Source organism: Lynx rufus, unplaced genomic scaffold, assembly GCF_022079265.1.
Source record: "Lynx rufus isolate CCGP_SWC_20201006 ecotype Redwood Valley unplaced genomic scaffold, mLynRuf1.p SCAF_3, whole genome shotgun sequence".
Taxonomy (NCBI): domain Eukaryota; kingdom Metazoa; phylum Chordata; class Mammalia; order Carnivora; family Felidae; genus Lynx; species Lynx rufus.
In genome coordinates, this window is record NW_025814845.1 from 197,483,136 (window position 1) to 197,509,455 (window position 26,320).

The following is a 26,320-nucleotide window of genomic DNA, read 5'->3' on the forward strand; positions in this document are numbered from 1 at the left end:
TCCCTCGTTAAACCCACGAACCTTGAGATCATAACTTGAGCCGAAATCAAGAGTCACCCAGGAGCCCCTCATTTATTTGTATTTTAATCTTGTTTTCTTCATCCTGTTTTGTTTGTTCTAATTTCAAGTCTTGTAATGAATCCTCATGGTTGAGTCTTTATTTACTGATATGCTTCGTTGGATGATTGATGTTAATCTCCGAGTTATCTCTTTGACAATATCCTCTGAGTCTAGATACCCAGTTTTATGAAGTCTAGAATCCCAGTTTTATCTATATTAGTCATTTAATTGACCTAGTGGCATTAAATGTTTAATGCAGCCTTTAAAACAATGGCAGCATTGTTTTTACATACGTGTTCTGATTAGAAGCCCATTGTAATGACTAGAGACAAACACAAATCAGAACAATACAGCTGTCACCCAGCCCTTCACCCAAAGACAGCTCCTGATGACATTTTGGGGACTTTAAGAAACTCACAGTGTGATGGCACCAGAAGCCAGATGATACAGAGTTGCCAAGTGAGTTTATAGTTCTATATCCGTGTTCAGATTTTTGTGTGTATCTAAACAGACATGTTAATGGAAGTTGAAAAATGTATATCAGGAAACCTACAGTTAATTTTTGCTCTCGAAGTTTGTAACATTGTTTGTTTGGTTTTTTAGTTAAACTTTAAGTCCGATATTTACTTAACATAGGTTTTTCCACCATGTTTCCGTAGACGGGCATTTCTGAGTTCTGGTTGTAAATTAAGATTTACCTAAAACCCATTCAGATGGGTTGGTTGTACTGGACCTCCTCTCTCTCACTGATCAATGACTTTGTGATCAAGCAGCTTTTGTTCTCTATTATCACCTTGAATTTGACACGTTAGGAAACAGAATGAGAAGAAATCAATTAGCATCAGAGAATATGATTTCCTTTGCGTTTTTTTTCCCCCCTGGGTAATTGCTTTCAGAGGCTTTGCTTACAAATGTTGGCTATCACTGTCTCTTGTATATCAAATGCTAAAATATGGTATAATTTTGCAACTCTTTTTTTTTTATTAATGTATTTCAGTATTACCTTTCAACACCTCTTATTTACTTTTTCTGAACTCCCATCTATCAGAATTGCAGGCAGGAGGCCTGTGTGTTGTGAGAATATTGGTGTTTGTGTAGAGCATTGCATTTGTGGGTGTGTTGATGAAACAAGGGCAGGTCAGGCTGGAAGGATAACTGTTTCCCTTTCTAAAGTTTAAATTCCATGAAACAATTTTTATTTTTCTTTTAATTTTCTTTATTTTATAGGGGAGGGGGAAATGTTTTCCCTGTCCTCTTTGGAATTCTTGGGTGAGAGTCCTGTAATTAAAGGTAGGTTCACAAGAGAGGGACAGAAGTTTGTTAACATGTATACTTCATGTGTGTATGAGAGATGCTCAGGGGGAAATGAGTTACCCCCTAAGGTGGCTTAGAATTAAGGCATAAATCCCAGCTTCATAGGGAAAGGGGAAGAAAGGTTGGCCTTTTAGGGGAGAATGGTTTTCCTGAAATAGTTTTCAGGAAACTTGAAGGGGCCCTTGTGAGAATAGTTGGGAGGTGTGATGGCTTGTGGAAAAGTATGTATGAGTGTGGTGTTGACGTCTAATTTTTAGGCTCCTCTCCTGTGACAAGAATCACTTCTCCTTGGTTTGGTGACACTCATGGGAGGGGATTTATGACAGTTGGTTTACGACAATCCTCTTTATGGAGGATCTGTCTTCAGACAGATAACGGAGCACAGAGAGAGCTTCTCCCTGCATTGGCGTTTTTCAAGTGCCTACAGCTCAAAATATCCAGTGTACCAAAGTGGTATATTTGAGGGTGGTATGTCCTACAGTCTTATTTGGGGGTGTCATATTCTCCTCCTCAATTTCCGAGTTCTGGGCATGCTGAGTGCGGAACAGGTGGGGAATGCGAATGTCAGTCCAACAAAATAGTTTTCTGCTACAAAATTTAATTGTAGAAGACTGGTTTATTTCTTGCTTTAAAACACAACAGAGTATCTTGTAGTAAATTTAACTTCCTATGGAAATAAAACCAGATATTTAAAGCAAAGCAAATATCTTCTCCCACTCCCCGTTTTGTTGATGGTTTCCTTCGCTGTGCAGAAGCTTTTTATTTTGATGAGGTCCCAGTAGTTCATTTTTGCTTTTGTTTCCCTCGCCTCTGGAGGCATATCTAGAAAGAAGTTGCTATGGCCAATGTCAGAGAAATTACGTCCTGCATTCTCTTCTGGGATTTTTATGGTTTCATGTCTCACATTTAGGTCTTTAATCCATTTGACTTTATTTTTGTGTCTGGTCTAAGTAAATGGTCCAGTTTCTTCCTTCTGCAGGTTGCTGTCCAGTTTTCCCAACAGCATTTGATGAAGAGATTATCTTTTTCCCATTGGGTATTCTTTCCTGCTTTGTGAAAAATTAATTGACCATGTACTGTGGGTTCATTTCTGGGTTTTCAATGTTCCATTGATCTGTGTGCCTCTTTTTGTGCCGGTACCATATTGGCTTGATGATTACAGTTTTGCAATATAGCTGGAAGTCTGGAAATATGATGCTTCCAGCTTTGCTTTGCTTTTTCAAGGTTGCTTTGGCTATTCGGGGCCTTTTGTGGTTCCATACAAATTTTTGTTCCAGCTCTGAGAAAAATGCTGATGGTATTGACGAAGATTGCATTAAACGTGTGGATTGCTTTGGGGAGCATAGACATTTTAACAATATTTGTTCTTCCAGTCCGTGAGCTAACATATACTCTATGTTAACTAATTGGAATTTAAATAAAAAACCTAAAAGCGAAGCAAAAGTTTTTTATAGTTGCTTGTAAGTGTTGTATTAAAACTAATAAAAATAAGACATTTTACAGTTAACGGATAATGTGTACTTAGTTTTCACAGCAATTCCATGGAACTGCATTTTTTTTCCTCCATGTGGACTGAATGACTTCTTAATAATTGTTTGTGTTTCTGGCAACTCTGTTCTACCCAGTGCCCTCTGTGATGGGGGAATGGGGTGGGGTTGATGGCTTTGCTATACAACCACTTGTCCTGTTTATAATGCAGGCCCTGCTAAACTATACCTTGTGTGAGCTACAGTAGATATTTAAAATTCTCTAAAAAAAGCTTCTAGCCAGTCAGACTTCATTGTTTCACGTCAGAGGAATGAAATGAGCCACTTCAAATAAAAATGCTGGCCACAGCATGCAGGTGCAGTGATGAGCAGCGGCTTGGAGAGTCAGCATAACAGGAAAGTAAACTCTAGAATATCTTCAGGACAGCTTAGGCACACCGTGCATGCGGAAACCCGAAAGGGAGAACAGGTGCTGTAAGAGAAAAAATCCCGCAACGTGTTACCAGCCAGATTGAAACCCATCACAGCTCAGAAAGTATCACAATAATCTGGTTCATATTTGATGAGATTAGGTGATTTCATGATTTTAGATCTCAGTGAAATCTTAGAAGTGTATCATATCTAAAAATATTTTTAAAAATCATGTCACACAGTAAGTGTGTACTTTAAACAGTACTTACAAAACACTGAGCACATAGCCCTCGTCAAAGGGAATTGGCCGAGATGAACATTTCAAATTTCCCGTGAAGCCATTGCCATATGCTTGCTAATTGTGAAAGGTATATCATAATGGTATAGCACAGCGTTCCTATTATAAGGGTGTGTGGTGCCTTGGAAAGTACTTTTCTGCCTTTTCTGATCAGTATACAAGCCATGAGTCATCTCAGAATGCCCCAAATATAGCTAGCTAGATTTTTTCTTTTTTTTAATTTTTTAATTTTAATTCTGGTATAGTTAACGTACAGTGTAATATTAGTTTCAGGTGTACAATGTGGTGATTCAACACTTCCGTGCATCACCTGGTGTGCATCCTCATCACCTGTTTCTCCCATCCCCCACCCACCCCTGCCTCCGGTAGCCATCAATTTGTTCTCTGGAGTTACGCGTCTGTTTCTTGGTCTGTTTCTCTCTCCCTCCCTCCCCTTCCCCCTCCTGCTCCCTCTCCCTGTCTTCCTCTGCTCTTTTTCTTTTGCCTGTTTTCTTTCTTTTTTTTTAAGTTTATTTACTTATTGAGAGAGAGGGAAAGAATATATATATATATATATGTGTGTGTGTGTGTGTGTGTGTGTGTGTGTGTGTTTATAATGTGTATGCACACACACATATACATACACACCACATCTCTTTATCCATTCATCAATCAAAGGACACTTAGGTTGCTTCTGCCTGGTGCCATATCGTTGTAGTTTTGATGTGCATTCCCCTGATGATGACTGATGTTGAGCATCTTTCCATGTGTCTGTTGGCCATCTGTACAATTTGTTTCTTAAATGCCAAATGTTTGTGTCCCCCCTGAAATTCATACGTTGAAATCCTAATCCTCAAAGATAATGTTATTAGCAGGTGGGGCCTTTGCATAAAAGTGCTCACGTCATGAAGGCAGAACCATTCAGGAATGGGATTAGAGCCCTTATCAAAAGGACCCCGAGAGCTCCCTAGCTGTTTCTACCATGTGAGGACCCAGTGAGCAGGAGCCAGCCAGGAAGAGAGCCCTCACGAAACCATAACCATGCTGGCATCTTCCTCTCGGGTTTCCAGCCTCTAGGCTGTGAGCAGTAAATTTCTGTTGCTTATAAACTACCAGGACTTTGGTGTTTTATTATAGCAGCTTACATGGCCCAAGAGAGAACATTGGTACTGAGAAGGGAGGGTGCTGGTGTAATACGCCTGGAGGTGTGGAAGCGGCTTGGGAAGTGGATGATAGGAGAGGCTGGTTTGGAGGTGCATGCTGGGAAAAGCCGGCATTGCCGTCAATGGACAGATATCAGCGATGCTCGTGGTGGCTCAGAAGGAGAGAAGGGGCACTGTAGAGAAAGCCTCTGTCTTTCTAGAGAACACCTGAGTGGTCATGAACAGAATGTTAGGAAAACTATGGGGAGTAAACACCATTCAGTTGAGGTCTGAGATGGAAACGAAGAGCATGTTGCTGAGAACTGGCAGGAAGGCGATTTTTGTCAGAAAGTGCCAGGCGACTTGGCTGAACTGTGTTCATACCCCAGCGTTTTGTAGAACTTGTGAGCAGTGATGTTGGCTGTTTGGCTGAGGAAACTTCTAAGGAAAGTGTTAAAAGAGCAGCCTGACTCCTCTTGAATGCCTACAATAAAATGTAAGAAGAGAGAAACAGCTTAAAGACAGAATGGTTCACAGAAGAGAAGCAGAAACGTAAAATTTGGAAAATTCTTAGCCTCTTCATTTTGAAAAAAATAAGAAAATATGTCCAGGAGAGAACAGGGGTACGTGGCCAGATACCTATTTGAGGAGATTAGTAGATGGCTAAACAAAAGCCAGGCCAGTCATTAAAGTAGACTGGCCAAGGGGTACCTGGATGGCTCAGTCGGTTGGGCATCCATCCGACTTCGGCTCAGGTCACGATCTCATGGCTCATGAGTTCGAGTCCCGCGTCGGGCTCTGTGCTGACAGCTTGGAGCCTGGAGCCTGGAGTCTGCTTCGGATTCTGTCTGTCTGTCTCTCTCTCTGCTCCTCCCCCATTCATGCTCTGTCTCTCTCAAAAATAAATAAATGTTAAAAAATTAAAAAAAAAATAGGCCAACACCAGTTACTACCTACTTTTCAGATAGTCCCTGTGCTGTCACAACACAGTCTTGGGATATAGGAAGAAATGGCTAAAATTAAAAATCCTGACAATTTTGAATGTGGGTGAGGATTTAAACCTATGATTATGTTTGGGTGAGAATGTGAAATGGTATAATCAATGATCTCAATCAGTTGATTGAAGGTTTCTTAAAATGTGAAGCTTACACCTACTCTATGACTCAGCCGTTCCATTCATAGATATTTAGCCAAGAGAAATGGAGTCATATTTTTACCAAAAAGACTGCACCCAAATGGTTGTAGTGATTTTATTCACACACGCACACACACAAAACTAGAAGCAGGAACAAAACTTTAAATTTGCATCAATTGGTAAATGGATAAACTGTTTTGTTTATCAAAACAGCATATATTCCCATGGAATACTACTTAGCAGTAAAATGAATAAATTGCTTTCAAATGCAGTAACTTGGATAAGTTTCAGATTCATTGTGCTGAGTGAAAGAAACCAAATCATACCTACTTGATGATTCTGTTTTTATATACAGCTCTTGAAAATGAAATCTAATTTACTATACCACAAAGCAGATCACTGGTTACCTGTTACTGGGGTCGGAGGGATGGATTGCAGTGTATCACTAGGAAACTTGGGAGGGGAGGACAGCAATTCTGCATCTTGACTGTGTTGGCAGTTTCACGGCTCTATAATCTTGGGATTTTACACTTTATTTATATTTTTAAATGTTTTCTAATGTTTATTTTTGAGACAGAGACAGAGTGCAAGCTGGGGAAGGCAGAGAGAGAGAGAGGGAGACACAGAATCTGAAGCAGGCTCCAGGCTCTGAGCTGTCAGCACAGAGCCCGACGCGGGGCTCGAACCCACAAACCACGAGATCATGACCTGAGCTGATGTTGAACACTTAACCAACTGAGCCACCCAGGCGCCCCAGATTTCACACTTTTAAATGAAGCATTTGAACATAGTGAATGTTTTTATTTATGCCATGCATATGTGTTCTTGTATGATGGATCATATTTTATATTTTATTTATTTTTTATTTTTTAAAATTTTATTTATTTTAACTCCATTTGATGGATCTGTTTCTTACCTTAAATTTCCTATACTTGCATTCAAAGGAAAATATTCTGGAGTGAATAAATGAGTACTTAGGTTGAATACCTGCTTTTTACTTTCCCATTTTGTATCGCTACTAAAATCAACAACATATTACAAACTCTGATTATTCTTTATTATAATCTTTACTCATAATAATAGTTTAATTTTTTATGTGTCCGGCAGTAATTTCTGACATATGTAAATAGATTAGCTTCCTACTGAATATTCATCAGAAAATAGGATGTCTTTTCTTTTCAGCTTCAAAAGTCCTGCATCAGGGGCTCCGGGATAACTCATTCGGTTAAGCGCCTGACTCCCGCTCAGGTCATGATCTCATGGTTTGTGAGTTCGAGCCCTGCATCGGGCTCTGTGCTGACAGCTCAGATCCTGGAGCCTTCTTTGGATTCTGTGTCTCCCTCTCTCTGCCCCTCCCCTGCTCGTGCTCACTCACTCTCTGTCTCTCAAAAATAAATAAACATTAAAAAAAAAGTTCTGCGTCATATTGTGTGGGAATCTGGAATTTGGCTTGTGCTGTTGGGTTTTAAGCTTTAAGCTTAATCTAAAGATTTGCCTTGTGTGTATAATGTATTTCTGTCTTTCTGTCTTGTTTTGTTTGTTTGTTTGGGATTCCTGCCCCCCCCCCACCATGTTGCTGTAACTTTAGACAGTAACCTGAGTCAGTGACAGATGTAATAAATAAAGCTGAACATATAAAATGAGTTTATTTATTATTTGCTTTAGTCTAAAGAAGTCATAATTTTATTTTATAGAATCTTAACTAATATAGATGACATAATCAGCTGGTAGTAACCATCTGTATGCTTTTCACTCATAGTGAATCTTTGGGCCTCTTGTAATAAAGTAGTCAAGTTACAGTTAACTCACCTCACTGTGGAGAAATTGAAGTCCTTGTTGAGATATATTTTTAGGAACCACTAAGGAATGGACTTTGTGTCTCTTAAAACATGACAATCTCAGGGATTTTGTTTGCTTGTCTCTTTGTGTGAGATGATGAAGTAACAGTGGGTATGTGCCCTCTGTAGACACCTGGGGCCCTTCCGAGCAAGGCCAAATCACACAGAGGGACAGAGCAAAGGTAAATGCATGTTAACATGCCTGGCGGAGGCCAGGGCATGAAAACTCACTGTCAACGTAGCACTTGTCTTTAAAAAAATTTTTTTAAGTTTATTTTGAGAGAGAGAGAGAGAGAGAGAGAGAGAGAGAGAGAGAATGCATGAGCACTTGAGTGGGAGAGGGATAGAAAGGGAGCAACGGGGAGAGAGAATCCCAAGCAGGTTCCACACTGTCAGCACTGAGTCCCACGTAGGGCTCAAGCTCCTGAAACATGAGATCATGACCTAAGCTGAAATCAAGAGTCAGAGGCTTAATGGACTGAGACATCCAGGTGCCTCAAAGTGGTTTGTTTTGTTTTGTTTTTTAAGTAGCCTCCAGGCCCAACATGGGGCTTGAACTCATGACCTGGAGATCAAAAGTCGGATGCTCTACCAGCTGAGCCAGCCAGGTGCCCCCACATGACACTTTCCTAAGCAGATGCTGAAAGCTGGTTCAGCGTTCTTGCCCCAGTGCTAGAATTATGCGTATGAAACTCTAAACAACTTATATAGGTAACGGCCTGGTGACTTGAAATAACCCGTGAAAGTGTACGTAAGCAGGGCCAAGAGGAGAGTCAGAATTTCTCCACCTACCTTTCAGCAGTGGCGCTTCACAGCTACAGTAGATATGTGGGGTATTTTTTTTTAATGTTTTATTTATTTACTTTGAGAGAGAGACTTAGAGCATAAGCAGGGGAGGGGCGGAGAGAGAGAGAATACCTACTAGGCTCCATGTTGCCAGTGCTGAGCCCGACGTGGGGGCTCAAACTCACGAGCTGTGAGACCATGACCTGAGCCGAAATCAAGGGACCCTTAGCCAGCTGAGCCACCCAGCCTCCCCAAATACGTTTTTTTTAATTTGGTAAGAAACACGCAAAATTTACCGTCTCACACATTTTTAAGCGTACAGTTCAGTAGTCTTAAATACGTTTATATTGTTTGCAACAGATTTCTAGAAGGTTTTCGTCCAGTAAAACTGAAAAAAACTCCCCGTTCCCCCTACCCCCAGGCCCTGGCAACCATCATCCTACATTCTGTCTCTGTGACACTACTTTATTTTTTAAACTTTTTATTTAAATTCCAGTTGGTTAGCATACAGTGTTGCATTAGTTTCAGGTGCACAAGGTATTGATCGGCAATTCCATACATTACCCTGTGCTCATCACAAGCGCATCCTTTTCCCCCATCCCCCACCCCCGTCCCCTCTGGTGACCATCTGTTTGTTCTGTGTAGTTAAGAAGCTACTTCTTTATCTGTATGTCTGTCTCTATCTCTCTCTTATTTTTTTCCTTTGCTAGTCTATTTGTTAAATTCCCTATATGAGTGAAATCATATGGTATTTGTCTTTTTCGTATACTGTCTAGCTCTATCCATGTCATTGCAAATGGCAAGACTTCCTTCTTTTTTATGACTAATATTCCGTTGTATATATACATCACATCGTCTTTATCCATTCATTACTTGATGATCACTTGCGCTGCTTCCTTATCTTGGCAATTGTAGGTAATGCTGCTATAAACATTGGGGTGCATGTTGTTTGAATTCATGTTTATGTTTTTGGGGGGTAAATACCTAGAAGCGTAATTGCTGGATCATAGGGTAGATCTATTTTTACATTTTTGAGGAACCTCCATACTGTGTTCCAGAGTGGCTGCACCAGTTTGCATTCCCACCAGCAGTGCAAGAAGGTTTCCCTTTCTCCACATCCTTCCCAATACCTGTTGTTTCTTGTGTTTTTGATTTTAGCTATTCTGACAGGTGTGAGGTGATAGCTCATTGTAGTTTTGACTTGCGTTTCCCTGATGATGAGTGATGTTGAACATCTTTTCATGTGTCTGTTAGCCATATAGATGCCTTCTTTGGAGAAATGTGTGTTCATGTCTTCTGCTCATTTTTTAATTAGATTATTTGTGGTGTTTTTTTTTTTTCTTTAGGTTTTGAATTGTATCCTTTCTTTTTATATTTTGGATACTAATCCTTTATTGGATATGTCATTTGAAAAATCTCTTCTCCCATTCCACATGTTGCCTCTTAATCTTGTTGAGTGTTTCCTTGGCTGTGTGAAAGCTTTTTATTTTGAGGTAATCCCAAGAGCTTATTTTTACTTTTATTTGCCTTGCCTCAGAAGACCCATCTAGAAAAAATTTGCTGTAGTCTATGTCAAAGAGACTACTGCCTGTATTCTCTTCTAGGATTTTTATGGTTTCAGATCTTACATTTACATCTTACTCCATTTTGAATTTATTTTTGTATAAAAGTGACCTATTTTCATTTTTCTTCATAGAGCTGTCTAGTTTTTCAAACACCATTTATTGAAAAGACTGTCTTTTTCTCATTGGATATTCTTTCCTGCCTTGTTGAATATTAATAGACCAATATAATGTGGCCATATTTCTGGGTTTTCTATTATGTTCTATTGATCTACGTGTCTGTTTCAGTGTCACTACTACACTGTTTGGATTACTACAGCTTTGTAATAGAACTTGAAGTCCAGAATGGTGATGCCTCCAGGTTTGCTTTTTTTTTTTTTTTTTTTTTTTTTTCCCCCCCTCCAAGGTTGCTTTGGCTATTCAGGATCTTTTGTGATTTGATACAAATTTTTGGATTGTTTGTTCTAATTCTGTGAAAAATGGCATTAGCATTTTGATAGGTATTACATTAAATGTGTAGATTTCTTTGGGTGGTATAGACATTTTAACACTATTTTTTCTTCCAGACCATGCTCATGGAATGGCTTTCCATTTCTTTGTGTCATTTTTCAATTTCTTTGATCAGTGTTTTATAGTTTTCAGAGCCTAAGTCTTTTACATCTTTGGTTAGGTTTATTCCTCGTTATCATATTATTTTTGGTGCAACTGTAAATTGCATTGTTTTCTTAATTTCTCTTTCTGCTGCTCCACTATTGGTGTGTAGAAATGCAACAGATTTTGTACATTGATTTTGTATCCTGCAACTTTACTGAATTTGTTATAAGTTCTAACATTTTTCTGGTGTAATCTTTTGGGTTTTCCATATATAGTATCTGTCATTGGCAAATAGTGAAAGTTTTACTTCTTCCTTAACAATCTGGATGCCTTTTATTTCTTTTTGTTGTCTAATTGCTGTGACTCGGGCTGGCAATACTATGTTGAATACAAGTGATGAGGGTGGATACCCTTGTCTTGTTCCTGATTGTAGAGGAAAAGCTCTCAGTTCTTCCCCATTGAGGATGATGTTAGCTCTGGGTTTTTCATACATGGCCTTAATTATGTGTGAGGCGTGTTCCCCCTAAACCTACTTTGTTGAGGGTTTTTTATCATGGTTGAATGTTGTACTTTGTCAAATGATTTTCCTGCATTCTATTGAAATGAGCATATGGTTCTTATCCTTTCTCTTATTGATGTGTTGTATCACATTGATTGATTTGTGAACATTCAACCATCCATCCTTGCAAACCAGAAATAAATCCCAGTTGCTTGTAATGAATATTTTGGAATAATGATGTATTATTGGATTGGATTTACTAGTATTCTGTTGAGGATTTTTGCATTTTGCATCTATGTTCATTAGAGATATTGGCCTTTGGTCCCTTTTCTTTTTTGTGGTGTCTTTATCTGGTTTTGATATTAGAGTAATGCTGGGTAGGGCTCATAGAATGAATTTGGAAGTTTTCTTTTTTTCATTTTTTTATTTTTATTTTTTAAAGTTTGAGAATAGGTAATTAAGTCTTCTTTAGATTTTTGGTAGAATTCACCTGTGAAGCCATCTGGCCCTGGACTTTTGTTTGTTGGGAATGTTTTGATTAATGATTCAATTTCTTTGTGGTTATCAGACTGTTCAAATTTTCAATTTTTTCCTATATACATTTCGATAGTTTATAGGTTTCCAGGAATTTATCCATTTCTTCCAGGTTGTTCACTTGTTGGCACGTCATTTTTCATACTATTTTATTATAATTTTTCATATTCCTGTGATGTTGGTGGTTGTTTCTCCTCTCTCATTTTATGATATTATTTGAGTCCTTTCTTTTTTTCTTGATAAAACTGTCGTGAGCGTTTTCAAATTTATTGATTTTATCGAAAAACCAGCTCCTTGCTTCACAGATATGTTCTTATTTATTTATTTATTTATTTACTTATTTATTGGTTTCTATGTCATTTATTTCTGCTCTTATCTTTCTTACTGCCCTTCTGCTGCTCCATTTGTTGCTCTCTTTCTAGCTCCTTTAGGTGTAAGGTTAAGTTGTTTATTTGAGATTGTTCTTGCTTCTTGAGGTAAACGTGTGTTGCTTTATACTTTCCCTATTACGACTGCTTTTCCTGCATCCCAGATGTTTTGGACCATTGTGTTTTCATTTTCATCTATATCCGTGTATTTTTTCTTCCGTCTTTCATCGAGGATGACTACTTTAGATACTTCTTTTGGGGTGATTGATTCAAGTCCTAACAATTTATGTAAAGATTTATCAAAGTTAACATCATAAGGGATAATCTGTAGAGCCTCTATGCTCATACTCAAGATTTGCTTAAATGTTAATAAGTCAAAATTTATAAATTTGAAGATGTCAGACGGAGTCACAAATAATTTAGTTTCTGGTTTTTAATTCAACTTAGCACGTATTTATAACATAGCTCCTATGTGCCAAGCACTATCTGGGTGTGGTGGAGGCCACAGCGATGAATATCACTTCTTACAGTGGCTTGCCACGCGGTTGAGAAAATTATCATGTAACAACTCATGTTAGGCTGAGGTGACCTTGTTGCTCTAGAGACACTTAGGACTGTGAATAGCAAGGAGGGAGAGTCAATTTTAAGGAGACCAGGGAAGTTATTATAGAATACTTGCAAATAGGTAGGCCTTGAAGATTTCAAATTAGTGACAAGGAATATCTAAAAATGTGAGCTATTTGAGTTTTGTCCTCGGAGAACCACATAATATTCCACTATTGTTTATGTGAAACTCTTTTTTACCTTTTAATCAATGATCAGGTGTGATGCTGACGACAACCATGTACATAATTGGGCGAAAACAAGTCACAGGCCAAAGCTGACAATGGGGAAGGGAAGTATCGTCTTTCCTCAGAGAAGCATTAGGTATTTGTTAAAAACCAATTATAGATATATATAATAAGTCTGATCAACTATTGTGTGACTTGATGTTACTTGATGAAAATAATGATAGTTAAGGTACATAACATGCCTTTGCATGTGAGAAAAAAACTGTATGCATAAGATCAAAGAGTAGCTACAAAAGAATATATATATATATATATATATACACACACACACATACATACATATACACATGCATATATATAAGATTATATGTATTGTATATATAATAGAATATATATATAAGGATATATGTCTTGTATATATAATAGGAGAATATATATATATAAGGATATTATGTATTGTATATATAAAAGGAGAATATATATATAAGAATATATGTATTGTATATATATGTATTGTATATAATATACGTATTGTGTGTGTGTGTGTATGTGTGTGTGTATATATATATATATATATATATATGTGCATATGCACGTGTCTGGTGGATCAAATGGATTGGGTTCCATATGTTCATCTTTGAGGTCAGTGTCTGGAAGAGGAAGCATGCTCAGAATGTCAGTGATGAATGACTAGTGGCAATTGTTGCTTTCCATGTTTTTCCAGATTCTTATAAATAGGCTGGTGGCAGGATTGCTAGAAAGCCCTCTAGCACGTTCACATCTGAAAACGGAAGTCATGAACACAGACACACGAAGTTGATGGCCTTGATAGGGCAGTGTAGGCAAAAGTGTTGCATTTTATTGATATTAGTAGAGAGTGCCTTTTTTTTTTTTTCCTTTTAGCTTCCAAGTCACACCAGCATGTAGTTCAAAGCCACATAGTTTGAACTATTTGGTGCTCTAGCCTCAGTGGTGAAAGATTAAAGATGTGTATTGCCCAAGATCCATTCATGGATAATTAGAAGCTGAGTGACTATAAACCTCTAGACCTTTGAATAAATATGCTCCCTTATCAACTCTAAAGACATTATATTGAAGACACACACCATGCATCAGCATTCTTTGAAAATAAATCATGATGTGTTCCTGAGCCGTTGGAATATAATTAGCCATGTACTAGCTAAGTGGTATAAAATGCTGAAAGTAGAAAAATCAATAAAAAATGAGAGGCAGTTAAGTGGGCTTGGCCGCGCAGTGAGCTCACGTCTCCTTCTCTGAATGGACAGAACAGGCTGCTTGCACTTGGTGGTAATGAGTTGTCTTCTAACCGCGTCCTCTTAGGGGAAGTTTACCTGTATCATTCTGTTCATTATCACAGTGTTGACTCCACATCAGAAATCACTTTTGCATTGGAACGTGATAGAGATTCTTATATTTTCCTGTTTCATTGGTTTCTTTTTTCTTTGCTTTCAAGTGCTTTGTTAACAGTGAATAGCACAGCAACAGCGTGAGGGTTTTGATGGTTTCAGCCTGTCAGGTCGTTCAGCTCACTGTTATGCCCACAGGTAATAAACATTTTACTGTAATTACCGTATAGAAGTATTGGGGCAGCTAAGATAAGAACCCTAAACATAGAGGTGGTGAGTTTATTTATGTTTGCATCCGTAACGATTTAAAAGTGTTTTGAGGCGATTGTCATTAATACCTATATTTAAAAAAAGGAATAGGGGCATCTGGGGGGCTCAGTCACTTGAGGTTTGTATGTACGAGCCCCACATCAGGCTCTGCGCTGCCAGCTCAGAGCCTGGAGCTGCTTCGGATTCTGTGTCTCCCTCTTTCTCTGCCCCTCCCCTGCCGGTGCTCTGTCTCTCTCTGCCTCTCAAAAATGAATACATGTTTACAAAAATTTAAAAAGGAAATAAAAGAAATATGGCCCATGCCACATCATCTAAGTGTATTCTATTTGCACATTAATCATCCATGTGACACAGGAAGAACCAGGGTCATCATTCGTGGATCAAACATCAGGCATTCGGCAATGTCTCCTGCAGGTGGACTAAGGGACTAGTGTGACATCCCAGGGAAGGTTGGGGAAAGGCTGAACCCAACCTCCTCTCCTACGCCTTCACCATGATTGGTCCAGCACAAAAAAAGCAAGAATTTTCCTAACCCAGCAGGACGGGGCGATTTGTAGTATTTTCCTTCTATTTTCCCAGTTAATAAGAAGTTGATGATAACTAGGTATAACAATTGGGAAAAACTTCAGATGAGTCAGAGAATGAAAGCAAGAAGGTGAGAGAGAAACGCAGAAGGAAAGGATTAATGACGGCCTTCATTGGGCTCCGAGCTCCTAGCAACCAAACCCGGAGAGGGATCTGCTGTAGGAAAGTCTCGCTCTGGGCTCCTCAGAGAAAACGAGGTTCCACCTGCCACCAGGGTCTGAAACAGCTTTCCCACCTGGAAACCTTTCACAGAGGACCCCGAGTAGTGTCTTCAGCCTGGCATGCAACAACCCTTGGCGATGCGCAGATGCGTTTAAAGGACTCCAAGCAAGGGCGTGTCAAGCTCAAGTGAAACTCCTATGTCATAGGTCCTCTTTGTACAGCCCAATGGGGCTGACAGAGCAGGTATAATTTAAACCAGAACTGTTGTTGTTGTTGAATTTTAAAGCCTTATAACTCCTGGGGTATCTGGGTGGCTTAGTCGATTAAACGCCCAACTTCGGCTCGGGTCATGATGTTGTGGTCCGTGAGTTCAAGCCCTGCTTCAGGCTCTGAGCTGATAGCTTGGAACCTGGAGCCTCCTTCGGATTCTGTGTCTCCCCCTCTCTCTGCCCCTCCCCTACTTGTGCTCACTCTCTCTCTCTCTCTGTCTCTCAAAAATAAAGATTAAAAAAAAAAACACTTATGAACTCCTGAAATATAAAAGCAGTTTTCAGAAGCATATACTAGGGTGATCAGTGAAGGCTTTGAAGAGTAGAAATATGTCACATTAGGACAAAATTCTGTAGGGTAAATGGAAGAGAGCTTCAAGTTCGCTGAAGACAGAGTAGCAATCTATAGTTTCTTTCTCGGAAGGAAGAGCTTATTCCTATTTTTAAAAGGAAAGTGGTGAGTTTCATAGAGCTATGGTATTTGGATGTCACTGGATATTTTTAAAAAATGATGTGACAGTTTTATTTTTCACGGTTGATATTTGCAACATCAGAGATGATATCGTTTGTAATTACATCAACTTATTATAAGCATTTTAGATTCAGACTAAAAAGTCTGAATGGAGAGGTCATTTTCCAAAATTATTTTCCAGGTTATAAGAACAACAAAAAAATGTTGATGACTCTTGTTACAGGGAACTGGTATTTCAGCAATATCCAATAATAAATGTAACAGCTAGTTCCGCATGAATGGTTTTCTGAGCGTCACCCAGCTCTGTGAAAATAGCACGATGTAAAATGTATGTGTGCATATGCCTGTGTGAGAAAAAGAGCATGAGAAAGGTTTCAGCCGATGAAGACAAGGTAGTCTGAGAACATGTCCCCAGAGCCCATGAGGTCAAAGCCTAGACTGTGCAGAGATTAGCCCTCCAGCCACATGTGGATATTTAAATGTAAGTTACTTAATAATTCCCTGAAATTAAATGCATAGTTCTTCTCCAACACCATTGTGTTTCAAGGGCTCCGTACACGTGCCTAGCGACTGCCCCATCATACCCTCAGGAGAGAACATTTTCTCACTGATGATGTTACTGGTGTTGGACTCTGGTTATCTGGAGGAATGGGTGGATGGCATAAATATCACTTTTCTCAGATGGACTTGACCTTGGGTTTAGGTAGCAGTACACATCTACTTTTCTCTGATGAGGTCTGGAGGGTATAATAGAGTCAGTATGCTGTGTTGCAGACTAGAGGGTGATTGATGAACATCTGAGCATATGGTGGGGTTGACAGACTTTAAGAAGAATGCAACAAACTGATATTTGAACTGATCTGGAAGCTATATTTTAGCCAAAATGTTAAAAATTGAGTTTTACTTTGGGTCTTATCTTTCTAGAATGGTCTATTTTTGAATATATCCTTTTTCTGTAGAATCAGAAAAGTCCAAGCATTAAACTTCAGTATCTGTCCTCTTTATATATGATGCAATGCTCACAATAAAAACGCAGTAAAGATCATTGATAGAGCCCTCTTATCTAAGTGTAGAGGCTTTGATTTGTCACAAAATCATTTTCCTTGATTGAATTCTGTCTTAGGTTAAAGATGCTGTGATGTGTTCCAACTTGACACAAATTGTACCCATTTATTATCAGAGAATTTCTTAAAACTTTCCATGAGTTATTATGAAAATTAGTTATTTCTGAATATTTAGAAATGAAGTCTCTCATTTTGAAAGGCGCAAATGAATTTAATTAATTGAGCATATTAACAGTGATTAGAATGAAAACCTTTTACAAGTCAGATGAAAGCAAATCCAAGCAGCTTTTAGATGAATAAATTTCAGGAATCAGAAATATCATTTAAAATAGAAAATACAGAATTAATCCAGAAATTAGAGACCAGAAAACCTGTTTGACACACTCTCCAGAAAAATTGCTTTTGGGGAGATAAATATCTAACTGTACCCAAAGGGGGCATTGTGATCGAGGGTTATTAGGGTCAAAACTTTTCTCAAGTGGACAATAAATCTTGAGTTTTTCATTGAGTTAAAATGCCAATAAGTATTTTGCTACAAAAATGCTAACAACATACTATCGTCATATTTTCATATTTTCTTATAATGATTTTCAGGGAAGACTGCTATTTCCCTTACCATAGTTTTGAAAGAAATAAAATCTATGGAGATATTGGGATAAGGAATTGATCATGGCCGATTTGGATGCACCTTTCTTTGTTCTTTTTCTTTCTTTCTATATGTCTCCTTTGAGAGAAGGTGACTTTGCTCACGTATCTGATTTAACTGTTGACTTTTAGTTGAGAAGAAGCACCTGTTAATTTTGTAAAAAGAAAAAAACATTTCTCCACAGGTGGCTCAATGGCCTCCAGGAGTCCAGATTGACCCCTGATGTGCACAAGGACTCCCCTGGGAGGTGTCCCTTGATTCCCAGGTTGGCTGAAAGAGCAGAGAAAGGTCTGTGACTTAAAGTTTCACAGTATATGAACCATGCCTAAGATGTAGTCTTCACTCCTCCGGTGAGAAAAGATGCCATGGGCGAGCTGTGCTGTGCTGCACAAGGGTCTACGTTAATGTGTGTGCGCGTGCCTGTGCACCTGGTTAGCAAGGAGAACGGGACGGAGCAGAAATCTCTGCCTCTGTAGGTCTGTTTGTTTGCTTGCTTGTTTCCTTGTTCCTCTTGGGGGGTGAGTTCACGGAAAGGATAGTTGTACTCTCTGCAGTCAGCCCTCCCTTGCCAACTTATGTCAGTCTTACCCACAGACACCATTTTACCAACAATACTGAGTTAGTCTAACATCAGAGAAACAATTTGGAGCAATAAACACTGAGGAGCTTCTGGTTGTTCCTAAAATACCCAGATTGGAGCCAGTGGCCAAGTCCCAAAACCCTGTAGGGACCTGCTGTTCTCTGTAAACCGAGCATTGCAACCTGGGGATCATGCACGTGGTGCAGGGGCACAGCACACAGAAGGGGTTTTGTTGAATGTCAGGGTCAGGTCTGTTGAATGTCAGGGTCAGGTCTCATGCACCCCCATCCCACCTCTTTCCATCTTCGCTGGCCTCCTATAACCCACCTTGATGGCTTCATTTGGAGTCCCAAGTTTCTTAACCCCATGCAATGCAGAGGAAACCAAAAATAATTCTGGTTTCCAATAATGTGGCATGTTCTGCTGCCATGTCCCCAAAGTGGGGGGCCAATTGTGATCATTCTGCTCAAATGTAACCTTGAAGCCTTAAGTAGAAGGGAAAGGCTCTCCCTGGCGGAACTCTGAGCTCTGTTTATCATTGAACAGCCTCAAGAAAGACCCTGAGGAGCCCACCTACATCAACAGATAGACCCTGCACTCAAAGCCTTGGCAGCCTTTGGAAGAGGCAAGATCACAAAACTGTTAACAGATCTGGAGCAGAAGTATGTGAATGGCCAATCGGAATGAGCCCAGAAAGTAGGCTGAAAAGCTGCCGCAATTTTCTTAGAACTTTCCTGCATCTTGGGAAACCTTTCAATGCCAGGCACGTTCGGGCATCTGGTCACCCTACCAGAAGGAGAGAATATTTTGTCCCATGTGAGAAATCATGAAAAGGGTGCCCCCCAAAGAATGTTCTTAGAAAAAACAGGACACCTGAGCCCGGTACAGTCCTCTAGCTCTGCCAGACACCCAGCATTGCTGAGTGGGCTCATGAGCAAAGCAACTTTGTGACAGGGCTGGGGACTTGCCCTGAGCTCAGGAACCAGATTTCCATGCCTGGTCTGCCCGCTGTCACTCGTTTGTCAGGGGGGAGAACCCAGTGTCTAAGTACCATTGTGATGTCTTACTCCAGGGAACCAGAATTCTGTTGGCATGCTGGTGACATCGGGCCACTTCTAGAACAGAAGTAGTGGTTGTCGCTCACTGAAATAAGCACTGATTCTGACAGAGGCTGGCATGAAGCTCTAGGGATCCTAGGTCTGTGGGTGTCGCCAGCATTGCACCATTCCAGGGGGTGCACACTAAGAGATCCTTCCGGAGGCAAACACAGCGGTACTTGCCTCCATTGGCCTGGCCCAAGCTCTGTTCTCCAGCCTTCTTGACACGTCCTTAATCCCCTTACAGAATTTGTCTGTTCTGTTTAATTCAGCCAGAGCCAATTTATTTTCTTCTTGATCCTGACAATGACCATCCAGCAAGAGAGTGTCCCCTTTGAGCTTTCAGATATCGTTTTAGTTATGTGAGAACCAGCCTCCAGCTGAGACACTTCTAACAGGGCCCCACTCTCTGGGCTGATGGAAGCCTGAGTGTTGCCTGGTTATTGTTTGTTCTATGACTCTGCTTCCTCCTATGTGGGAACAAGTCATTTATCCCCAATTTCTGAGTCTTTTTATTTATAAAGCTGTAACAATGCTTTGATGTCCGAGTGTGTTGTGAAATGTAACTCATGGGGGATTTCTGCAGCTGTGGTGTTCTGTGCTCCCAAAGGGAGCCTTCCATATGCCAGAAACAGAGCCAGCAACTTCTCTGAAAGTTTCCAGCTCAACCTATTCCCTAAAGCATGTCTGTACCTGACACAGTGTACCTTTTTTTTTTTTTATCCCACCTACTGTATTTCTTGAATGTGTTATGCAAGGTGTTACTGCAGTATATCTTGTTAGAATGTCCTCACGGAAAAATGGACTTGCAGTGAGAAACCGTTGGTTTGAGTCCCAGCTTATTAAATGTGGATCCTTACAATTGACATCGAAGTGGTCACCATGTTAAAAAATCAAGCCCAGACTCAGCACACAATTTTGAACGAATTTGGAGTGTTGAGTGTTGACCGGTTACAGGTAACTTGAATGTTACACTTTTCCCTCCTCAATCATGGCTCTCCCTGTTGGCTGGTGATCCCCCCATTACACATTTTCCAGCGTCTCCCTCTCCCCTCTGACTGGAAAAGGAGGCTCCGTGCACTCTACAGACACCACAATCACAAGTGAATTATTACTGACAACATCCAGGTGGGGGTGGCTGTTCGTCATGAAGTGTTTAATAGTTTTGCTCAACCCAGTCATCAATGAAGTTATATTTCTCTCCCTGTAATTGGTAAATTATTCATTCTGAAGTTTCTTTTGTAAAAAAAAATCAGTAATGAACAGTTCTATGCCTAATGCACAGGTAGAAAAATATAATCAAACTATTTGGGTCAACAAGGCCCATCCATTTTGGCACCCTGACTTTTCCATGACAGTATCTAATTGCTTCTTGAGTATGCGTTAATATATATGTTTTTAAAGTGGTCCGTTGGCTTTGTGGAGTGTTTATTGTTTTGCTTATGTAAAACTGCCTTTTTCTGTCTGATTGACATTTTTTGTTACCTTTCATTTAAACCCTCTGGTGCTATCCTCTATCGAAGTCTAATAGGGATGGTCTCAGCTGAATTGTTGGCTCACGATGTCTCTTTTTCCTGAGTTCCTATGGTGTTTCCAGGCCTTGTTGCCCATTTGAGCCCTGGATTGCTGTCTTCACTGGTTTTCCTTGTGGAGAAAGTTTGCCTTAAGCGCATACTGAGAGGTTTATGTGGCATATCAGCTCTCATTTGGATGGTGCCCCAGAAACCACTGTTGCCTGTGTTAATATTAATTTCCCCTTCTGCCCCCTCCTCACCATTTTAGTCTGGTGCCTGGCTGCCCAGACTAAGCTCCACATTTCCTATTCCCCCTTGTAGTTAGATGGCAGTGTGGTACCTTAGAGACAAGGAGCTCTCCCTGTAAATATCTAACAAAAACTTAAAAAAACATTGTCTTTAAGAGACAGCTGACCCACCCATGTAGCTCCTTCCTTGTTGCTTCTCTGTTGGACTGCCTAAATATGTATAGTCAGGGAGCCCAGGGGCTCCTGGCAACCAAGAAGCCCTCCTTAACTGAGAACGAGTCATAGGGATGGGTGGGGGTGAGCTAGAAGCCATTGGCTCTCAAATGACTTAGCGCCGTTTCCATGCATTTATATGGACAAGCAGAAAATTGATACACTTCGCCTCATGTGTTGTGGGTTTTCTCTTGTATGCAGCTGAACTTCATCCTAGATGATAGGTGATTGTTTTTCCCGACTCAACGAAACGGAAACAAGGCTGGATGTTGTCTTGTCTAAATACCACACCCAGTATTTCAAGCCTTCCTGTAGCATCTGCTACAAATAGGCTTCAAGATCCAGTTGGACATCTTTGGTTACGAGGATTCTCTATCTCCCCAGGTCAGCTGATCTGTTTGAATCTCTTCCTTTACCATGAAATAGAACTCAGGCAATCCATCCGACACAAAGCAGATAGTCGTGAATCAAAGGCAGCTCCTATGTCTTCTTTAATAAGGATCTCCAGGCTAAAAATTCAGAATAACGGTAACTCCTTCAATTTTCTCTACCACTATAGCTACCATTACCTGAGCATCTTATAATTGTCAGCATCCCACCTTTTAATTGCTGATGGCCAGAATGGAAACCACTCTCCACGCCAACTTGACGGAAGCCTAGGGGAAACAGTAGTCACCTATACTCTGGCTCTCACACTGTCTTCTTGTTGGGTTATAAAACCCCTCTGACTTCCGAAGCAGGTGACTGTGACAAAAATAAATGACTGGTAATGCACACCCGGTTGTCTTCCCTTTACAAACAGCCGCTGTATGCTTCACACACAACCTGGATCGCGGTGGGGGTGAGGGTTGGGGGGGGCGCTTATTATTACGAAGCCTGGACGTGAGTTACTCTTCTGTAACGCTGGTCCCAATCTCATCCTCTTACCTTTCTTCCAAGGTTAGTTTACTGAGTTACCCAAACCAGTCACGCTGATTTAAAAGTACATTGGTTTGTATTTTGATACCTGAAATAACTTCTTTTTTATGGTTCACCATTTACCTTCATTCTTATGGAGGTAGCCGTCCTCGGGAAAATGTGTGTATGTCAAACTCACAGTTTCCTTTGGGAGCGCTTATGTCAAATGGGCTTGCTAAATTAGTCACAGGTCATGGATAATCATAAAGTATTAGATGTATGTAATTAGATTAGAAAGGAGGTCATCGAGTACAACCCTCATATTTGGCAGAGCGAAGAAGTAAGGTCCAAGAGATGAAGGGCTGAGAGTCATTTACCGCGTTAGAAAACAATCTGCACTGGAAGCAAGAACCACTGATCTCAATTTCTGTCTCCTATTGTACAACCTCTTGGTTCATTCCCTGTCGACTCAGAGGGGAGCTGAAGAGGGGGGGCGGTCACTGGGCCACTGAGTGGTTGCCACTGAATCCTTGCAGTTGTTTTAAATCCTGCATCTTGTTTTAAATCTGTTTTTATGTTCTCAGACTGAAGGGGTTGATGTGAAATTTTGAGAAGTAAAAGCCACTTGTTTGACAAAATAAAAATCCCAGTGAAATCCCCAGCAAAATAACCTTGCGTGTGCATTGGGATGTGGAACACAAAAGGAAAATCTAGTCTCCCCAGTCATTAAAAGTAATCAAGGGACTTTTTATTACCGTAGAAAAAGGAGGAAAAATCTCTACATCTTTTTGGCACCAAAGGCAAAGAAATATTAGAATTGGGCCATTGCCATTGAATGGGCAGTGCAGAAATTTGAGTAGGGTCACACTTGTGCTCTCCTGTGCGGGGACCGGGCAGGCGTGCGTACCTCCAGCTCAGGGACTGGCAAACCATCATGTGACTGTCTCAGCCTCTGTCTTGTCTAACTGGCCTCTTGGGTTTCCAAATCCATGACTCTGCTGGGCAACAGGGGGCAGCCTTATCATCGCTTAGCCTCTACCTTTCTCTAAATAATCTTATTAAATTAGTGTTGTCCAGGAGAACACACGATTATGCCAGCCTATCTGGACCATTGAAATTCTATCCCCACGCTTTGAAGTAAAAGAATGGTGCCCTTCATTCAGTACCTGTGCTTTTTTGTTTTTTTTTTAAGTGTAACATTGAGTGTATGTAACAAGCCGAAGTCAGTATGTCACTAACAGAAGACAACTGGACCATCCCTTGTGATCACCTTCACGAACGCTCTCCGGAGACTCAAATGAAATTTTTCAGCAAAGGAGACACCTTATCCAACCAGCACCTTAACATCCCCCCAACTTCTCCTTCTGTAAATGACAAACTTTACCACCAGCCTCTGCACCAAAGATCTCTTTCTTGGTAGGAAGCCCTTTTATGTAGGTACTTTTCAAAAGATCTCGCGGCTAATGTCCTTCTAAAGGTTTCCACATCTGGCTTACGGAAAATATCTGTAGGGGGTGCCTGGGTGGCTCAGTTGGTTGAGTGTCCGACTGTTGGTTTTGGCTCAGGTCATGATCTCACAATTCGTGGGTTCACGCCCCTTGTTGGGCTCTGAGCTGACAGGAGCCTGCTTGGGGTTCTCTCTCTCTCTCTTTCTCTCTCTCTCTGACCCACCACCCTCGTGCTCTGCCTCTCTCAAAAATAAATAAACATTAAAAAAGAGAAAATATCTGTATATTCTTGGATGGTCAGCTCATGCCCAAAGTCATATTCTTAACTTTGCTTCCCCTGCCACAGCCTATCTGCTTTTAGACCATTATTATGTCACACAATTACCAGTATCTGTGTTGTTCAAATTCTACTAGACCAATATGGAGCCATCTGAACAGACCTTGTAAGCATCCTATTCATTGGCTTAGAGTGAAGGATTATGCACTTCAATTATGTCCTGTCGGTATACTAGGGAACTGATTTGTTTGTTTGGTGTAACAAATTACATTTGACCCTTGACCCACACAGGTTTGAACTGCATGGGTTGACGTATACGTGGATATTTTACAGTACAGCCCTGTAAATGTATCTTCTCTTAAGATTTTCTTGTTTTTAATTTTTTTTAATATTTATCTATTTTTGAGAGAGTGAGAGACAGAGCACAAGCAGGGGAGGGGCAGAGAGAGAGGGAGATACAGAATCTGAAGCAGGCTCCAGGCTCTGAGCTGTCAGCACACAGCCCAATGTGGGGCTTGAACTCACAAACTGTGAAATCATGACCTGAGCCAAAGTCAGACATTTAACTGACTAAACCACTCGGTGCCCCTCTTAACATTTTCTTAATAACATTTTCTTTTCTGTAGCTTACTTTATTATACGAATACAGCATATAATATATATAGCATACAAAACGTGTGACCATTGACCATATTATTGGTAAGGGTTCTGGTCAACAGTAGGTGATTAGTGGTTAAACTTGGCAGGGGTCAAGAGTTAAATGTGGATTTTCAGCCGCGTGGGGTGTCCGCACCTCTAACCACTGCATCGTTCAAGAGTCAACTGTACCGCAAGTGGCTGAAAATAGCAGAAATATATTCTCTTTCAGTTCTAGAAATTGGAAGATTAAAATTAGTTATTAGGTATGTGTTGCTTTTGGAAGCTGTAGGGGAGGACTTGTCTCCTTGCCTTTTTCATCTGTTAGAGGCGGTCTGTGTTCCTTGGGTCCTGCCCCTTTCTTCATCTTCAAAACCCGCTATGTAACCTTCTCAAATCACGTGCTCTCTCTCTCTCTCTCTCTCTCTCTCTCTCTTTCTTTTACTTTCTCAGACTCTGCCTCTGATATCACATCCCCTCCTCTGACCCTCCAACCTCCCTCTTTCCCACATAAGGAGCCTTATGATTATAGGAAAATCCAGGTTACTCTCGCCATGTCGAGAACTTAGAGTAATCACATCTGCAAAGTCCCTTTTGCAATGTCAGCTCACATACTCAAGGTCTGTGGGGATTAGGAACGTGTTATGGGGGAAGCATCATTGTGCCTAATACGGTGCTCCCACCCAAGTAGAGCGGGACAGTTGATGTTTCTCCCTCCACCTAAGGCAGATGAGATACAAGGAGCACTCCCATGTCTCCTCTGTAGATTGGGGGTCATGAGATGCCGAGGGTGCCCAGTGCCACGAGAATGGGGTTTCCCTGAAACACTGGTGAAACCCCCCGCTAGAGAAAATCAGACGTCAGCAGCCCCTGGCTCCGAAGAATGTGCCGCCAGCTCACTCCAGTTCACCCGGCCATGACTTTACAGAGACAGCAGCCACAGTCACCAGTCTGGTAGGGTCGTGCTTAGCACTCGAGGAAGAGAAGACACGCTAACTCAGATTCCAGGTGACCTGTTGGGTGCAGCCCGGAGCGAGCAAAAGGAAGAAACTGGAAATTGCTTTAAAGTTTTGATTACCCTGGACTCCATGAATTCATTATTTTATCATAAAAAGAGACTGATAAATGTCAACAAAAAACTGGTTTTTGGGGGGTTTTTTTTGGTTCTTGTTGTGTGTTTTTGTTTTTGTTTTTGTTTTTTTAACACAAGAAATGTTCTAAGGCTTGCCCTAAATTCATCCGGAGACACGGGAACTTCACAGTAGTGGTTCTGCATTCCTATATATTTACACATTTAAAACATTTCCTTTAATGTTTATTTTATTTTTGAGAGAGAGAGAGAAAGAGAGAGAGAGCGTGAGTGGGGAGGAGCAGAGAAAGAGGGAGACACAGGACCCAAAGCAGGCTCCAGGCTCTGAGCTGACAGCACAGAGCCCAGTGCAGGGCTTGAACCCACTAACCATGAGATCATGACCTGAGCTGAAGTCGGATGCTTACCGGACTGAGCCACCCAGGCGCCCCTAAAACATTTCCTTCAAAGGTAAGTTACATTGTGCCAAATCTTGAAGGTTCCTTTTAGCTTCAAGTTGCCATGATTTTAATTTTCTTCTCTCTTCTCTTATGGATTAAATTGTCCTCACTGAGAAGTTTTAGTGTTGCAGACTGTCTTTATCACAGGGTCTATGGTGAAAGTGCATTTTGTACAATTGCACAATGCTTAAATGCCAAACCTTTTATTCATGTACTTTCAACGTGCAATTTGCATGTTATTTTCATG